Source organism: Octodon degus, unplaced genomic scaffold, assembly GCF_000260255.1.
Source record: "Octodon degus isolate 3935 unplaced genomic scaffold, OctDeg1.0 scaffold00018, whole genome shotgun sequence".
Lineage (NCBI taxonomy): Eukaryota > Metazoa > Chordata > Mammalia > Rodentia > Octodontidae > Octodon > Octodon degus.
The window spans coordinates 3,972,664-3,978,664 of NW_004524594.1; the positions used below are offsets into that span (position 1 = coordinate 3,972,664).

Below are 6,001 nucleotides of genomic sequence, written 5' to 3' on the forward strand. Positions count from 1 at the left end.
ATGCAAGGATCTGAGTTCAATCCCCGGTTCCTCCCAAATAAAAAAAAGAAACAAAATAACAACTCAAAAAAAAAAAAAAAAAAAAAAAAAAAAAAAAACAAAAAAGGTGCACATGTCTAAAAGCAGAACCTATCATAAACTACATTATCCTATAGTCTCCAACAGCAGGAAACAAGGAACTCCCATCATCTTCCAGTCACTAAGAAGGAGGCTAAGATTCAGTTTCCAAGTCAATTTCCACATTCCAGTACCACTGGCTGCATTCAACTTTCCTAGAAGCTCCTTCAAAGCACCCACGGCAGACAAATCTGGAGGCTTCATGCTGTGTGAAATGGGACAGCCACAGCAAGACAAAGGCAGGGCGATCTCATTTCTATGTGGGATCTAAAAAAGTCAAACTCCTAGAAGTAAAGAGTAGATTACTTGATTTCCTGAGTGACTTGTGGTCCTCATATATACTCTACCTTGCTTATCATAAAGACAAGCACTTATTTCTATCCTAAGTGAGATCTTCTGGAGGCAGGCCAAGAATATTTTAAATTTGTGCCCATAACACATTCAGAAGTCTCCATAGCTGCAGAATGAAAACAAGAAGTCAGGCCGTATGATCTGAATCTGCCATCTTTTTAAACTATGATCTACTTCTTTGTGGGTCTAGAAAAGCATCATACCTTAATCTTCAAAGATAATAAGCACAGTTTCCAGCTTAGTTAGCCTATAGATTTCTAGGACCCCACCCCCAAACCTTCCGATGCAAGAGAACTGAGCTGGGTCCACGAATTTTTACATTTAACACGGTCACCTAGTTCCAGAAAAACAGTATCACCTGCTTCTCATAGGTAGGGAGATGAGGGAGGCTGCCATCTGCCCAAATGAGTTAATGACACAATCAAAACCAATTCTTCAGTCCCACAAGATGTCTGAAGGAAGCCCCCACTTGACATCTTCTCGGGGTTGAGGCCTTAAAAGCTTAACCCCACAACTTGCTACTGGTCCCCAAGGGGACTATGACATATATATATATATATATATATATATATATTTTTTTTTTTTTTCCTTTCTTTCTTTTTTTCTCTTCGTTCCCATTGGACCTACACACTAGTTGTCAGGGGGCAGCTGTTGAAAATACAGATTCCTGGGCCCAACCTCAGACTTAATCAATCTGTCCCATTCTTTTATCAACTGTGGAGTCTCGGAATCGCTTAGCCATCGCCACCCTCCACCTTGAAAATCTTCATGCATTTAAAGCCTGAGGACCTTAATTCTGTACTCCTAATGTCACCGCCCAGCTGCATGACCCTACAGCAGACGAATTCACCTGAGTCCCTGTTTCTTCTTCCATAAACTGATCTTCCCTTACAGATGAGGCGCAGAGTAAGCGAACCTCGCAGATGAAAGAAATTGGTCATTGGCAAAGGTTCGCTTCTCTCTTTCAGACCCTTTTCCTCCAAGAGTTCCCTCAGAGGTCGCTCAGGGACGGACCTCAGAGCCGTCCTCACGTCTCCACCCGCAGGTGCCCACAGGTAAACTAAGAGTGCACACACCTGCAGACGGAGCGGGGCCGCAGGTCCGAACCCGCTCACCCTTGGAGCTGCCCCTCTACTTCAGACTCTTTTTCTAACGCCTGCAGTCCGCGGAACCTTAAAAGTGAGGCACGACCTCCAGCAACAGCCAATCACAGGCCGTGGCGATAGGCACTTCCTTCTGACATCACACATCACCCCCTCTACTTCCGGTGTCCGGCCCGGAGTCCGGGCAGCTTCAAGTTCCTGGCCTCTTAGGGGCCGAGATCCTCAGAAAGTGAGCTGCTTGTAACTAGATCCGACCCGGCGCCAGCATGTTTGCTCGATTGCAGAAAGAACGACCTCGTCTAAGCAAAGCTTCTGGAAGGGTGAGGGTGATGGAGGTGTGGGCCATGGTGTTTAAATAAGCAAAAAGATTTGCATTTAATCCTGGAAGTCGAGGAGAGCCCAGGCTGCTCCTGGTGTTCCCGTTGCAGCATGGGCCGTACTTCCCTGATAGCATTTACCACGGATCATGAACCACGCCTCATTGGGCTCTGCACTCCGGTGCTGAGCCAATTTTGCTTGAATAAATACATTCAAATTTTAGATGCTACCATTTCCTAAGTATATAATCTAGTGCAAGTACTCCATTTCTTTTTAAAATGAGACTATAAGCCACCAACTGGACCTGACGCTCCAAGCCCCCAACCTGCTTGCCAGGAAAAGCACCACTATTTGGGCGCTCAGGGGTACTCAGCTCAGTACCGAAGTTGTCCTCCATCGACATGCACAGAAGAGGAGATAAGATAGGACAAAGAGTTTTGCAGGTCCGGGGGACATCCGGAGACACCCAAATACTTACATGGGACACTTAAAAGACTGCCCACAGGACTACTGGAAAACTTTATTTTTCATTGGGATATTTCTGCCTAGTGTCCCCTGCCTTCTCTCAATCCCTATAAAAGGGGCAGAATTCTCTTCGTTGGGGCAGACAATCTTACCATCTGTATGCCTTAACTGAGACACAATAAATACTATGCCATGTTGTGTTGTACAAGCCCGGTGGTCTCTGCCGCCCCCCACCCCCCAGTATATTACATATGTTACAGGTCCTTGGGGTAGAATTAAAAGAGGTGCAATGTATTTTAAAAATTCAGGTACAAGGGGTCTGCAATAAATCCCTGCAAGACTTTTTTGTTTGTTTGTTTTTAAGAGGCTTGAGTTGTAGCTCAGGCACTGGGTTCATGCCATTCCCCAGTACCATAAGAAAATAAATTAGTTAAAATAAAAAGAACCCAAAATTCACAATTCCCTGATCAGAATAGAAATTTAGTGAATACGAAGAGTCTGCTTACCCCATCCAAACTCTTAAGAAATATCTTGAAAGCGTTCCTGTTTACACTTGGGAAATTTTTGTGTAAAAATAGTAACTATATCCCTGAATTACTACTTTGTTCAAGTTGTCTTCTGAGATGTACGAAAACATGGTCACTGTGGAAACCTTTAAAATGTGCCTAATAGTAGAGGTGCTCACCTGCAGGAAGCTCAGCGTACTTCAGCGATGTACCTATATTGTTGCTACTGCCAGGTGTAATTTTCACAGCATCCATTATTCTCTATTACACTTTGTGGCACTGAAAGAAAGAAATGATTTGTCCTAGAACTGAAAGGAGAGCAAGTCCTGAGTATAATTTTTACTTTTTTCCATCAACTAGTAATTTGTCAATGTCTCCTTCTGGCTGAGGAACCTCTGCTACATCTTCCAAAGGATGTGATTTCTTTCCTTTCAGTGATTATAGTTTTGGAACGACAAAGAAGTCAGGACTGAGGAGTCCCTGAAAGCAGTGATTCATACCTGAGCAACCTCCAAGTACATTTCTTTAAAAAAAAAAAAAAAAAAAAAAAAAAAAAAAAAAAAGACTATGGCCTGCTTCAACTGAAATTGCTGCATTTTTTAAAAAGGCAGGATTACGTGCATTTTTAGCAGGACTCAAGGCAATTCTGATGTATTGAAATGTTGGAAATCTCTGGGAAACCAATAAAGTGAGAAGTCAGTCCAGTTTGTCTGGCACTCAATGGTTTTCCAGGGCACGGGACTGTAAGTGGCAAAACCAGGACAGTCCAGAGAAAACTGAGACAATCGGTTACCCTAGATACGGGAAGTATATTTTATTAGGAGGATGTTACCCCTGGTCTCAGCATCCTTATTTGTATTTTTGATTTACTCATTTGCAGTGTTTGTGTTTTCTTATAGGGAGGGGCAGGTGGTAGAGACCACGGGACGGGGATAAAGGTGAGGTGTGCTGCCAGTGAACCTGCCCTTCATTGCTCGGCTCAGAGCACTGAAATAATTTGTCCTTGTCATTTGGCCCAGTGGGCAATGCACTTGATGAGAAGAGGATGTCAGAGGGGCTCTTGCTCCGAGTTCCACTGTGTTTCTTTTAGCTGCGTTCCTAAGCGCACAGTGGCTGGCAGTGTTTGACACCACAGCGTGAGCTCACTTACAGTGCTGACTCGATTTGCGGCCTCGCTGACTTTCTCGTGAAGGTGAAGTTGTCCATTGGGCAAGAACAGGCTCGCAAATTTTGAAATAGGGATTTTGCTTGGACATGGACAGTCTCGGATACCCAAGTCACACTGGGCCTTGGTAAGCAGTGGAAGTGGCTTGCCTTCCTGTGTCTGAGGAAATCTGTCTTCCTCAGCTTGAAACCTGATGAAGCCTTCATGTGTGGCAGATAGTGTGAAAAGAAAAGCTTGGGGAGATGGCTCAGTGGAATATGTACTTCCCTGGCAAGCGCAAGAGTCTGAGTTCAATCCCCAGTTCTGCCCAAAAAAAGAAAAAAAAAAAAAGAAAGAAAGAAAGAAAAGCTCATTCTCCACAAGCCCCACCACAACCCATTGCTTCTCTTTTTGTCCCACTGCCACTAAACACAGAACTACATCCGAGTGTCAGCGTGCTAGGACAGCACCCATTTTTTTTAAGGCACTGAGAAATACTTTGGACAAGGGGGGTTGCATCCCTGAGGATTTTCTGTGGTTAGTTTTTTTATATGCAAGGTATGACCATGGGGGACACCACCATTGAATTGGACTCCCTGATTTTGTTAGTATTGTTATTTGGGGAGACCTGGGATCGAACTCAGGACGTTGCTTTTGCCAGAGAGATGCTTATGACTCTGAGCTATCTCCCCAGCAGCTCCCTGATTTTGGATAATGAGGCCATATGTGTGGGCTTAATTGGCCAAAGCAGGCACCTCAACCCTGTAGAGCAACAGAAACAAGTCAGTAATCAGAATACTTTGGCCTGAAGCTGTATTTAGATGGTTTTTTGAGAAATGAAGTAGATGGACAGTTGACCAGGGAATTGTTTGGTCTTTGCAACAGGAGAAAAAAAGCTCTCTGGTTCTAGTAACAAAGTGCCTGACCTAAGTGCAGATCTGGTATGGTCCGTCACTGGTTTCCAGACCTCAGTCATGTCACAGGAGAAAACCTCTGGATTAAAGAGAAAGCCTGACTCATGTGAAGAAGGATCATGCACTACTGACACAGGTGTATGCTCTGCTTTTACCTCCAAGCCTTCACTGAAGTAAATACAGCTACTTAACAGAATGATTGCATGTTGGGAAAATAAATCCATACTCCTTTTAGGGATTCCCAGACACTGGCTCCCTGAAATAAATTCCTATAAGCCCCAAACATGACTGTGTCCCATTAGTAAGAGAGGGTTATTGTGTCCAAGTAAGAGATGGACTCTTAGCTTAAATTTGACCACTCAGTTTTCCCAGTTGATCCACAGATACACTCTGCAGTTATTTCTCCAGTTCCTGACTACATAATTGGCTTAGATGTATTTAGCAACTTACATTTGGTAGCTGCCACATGTGGTAGTGGGTCATTAGTAGAGAAATCTAAGTGCAAACTCTGAAAGCTTTCCCTACCTACTACAATGGTAAAGGTAACCATACCACATCTCTGGGAGAATTACAGAGATGAATACCACAGAGACTTAAAAGAATCAGATGTGGAGACCTTTTGTATTCCCATTTAATTCACTCTTGACCTACGTAGTAGTCAGGTGGATCTTGGAAAGTAACTGTACTCTTGTAAGTTCAGTCAGGTGGTAACAGTGCAGCTGCTGTCCCATGTGTACTGTCCTTACTGAGCTGATCAACATGGCTTTGGTATGCAGCTACTGACCCAACTCATGTCCTTTTCTCCATATTAATATACAAGAACCACCTTGCCTCTACATGGCAGGACCAACAGTACACTTGCATAATCTTGGCTAGTGGGGACCTCAGTTTTTCTGCTGTCTGCTATATTAATAGTCTATAGACCATCCTGAAGAACATATGCAGATTACTATGATGAAAAAGTAGAAAGTACTTTAGATACATTAGTAAGACATATGTGAAGTAGAAGGTAGTAGATAAACCCTACAGAAATTCAGGGGCCCACAATGTCAGGATAGTTAGTAGTAACTCACTGGTGTGGGA

General features: G+C 43.6%; 1 protein-coding gene across 1 annotated transcript in view; it reads right to left on the minus strand.

The window, feature by feature from the left end:
• Alkbh3 (alkB homolog 3, alpha-ketoglutaratedependent dioxygenase) overlaps positions 1-1,646 on the minus strand; it is a 36,770-nt gene extending 35,124 nt beyond the window's left edge. The window contains exon 1 of the mRNA XM_004627297.2: positions 1,545-1,646. The gene's annotated coding sequence lies outside the window, so the exon portion shown is untranslated. The remainder of the gene's footprint in view (positions 1-1,544) is intronic.
• Between the last annotated feature and the right edge of the window lie 4,355 nt (positions 1,647-6,001).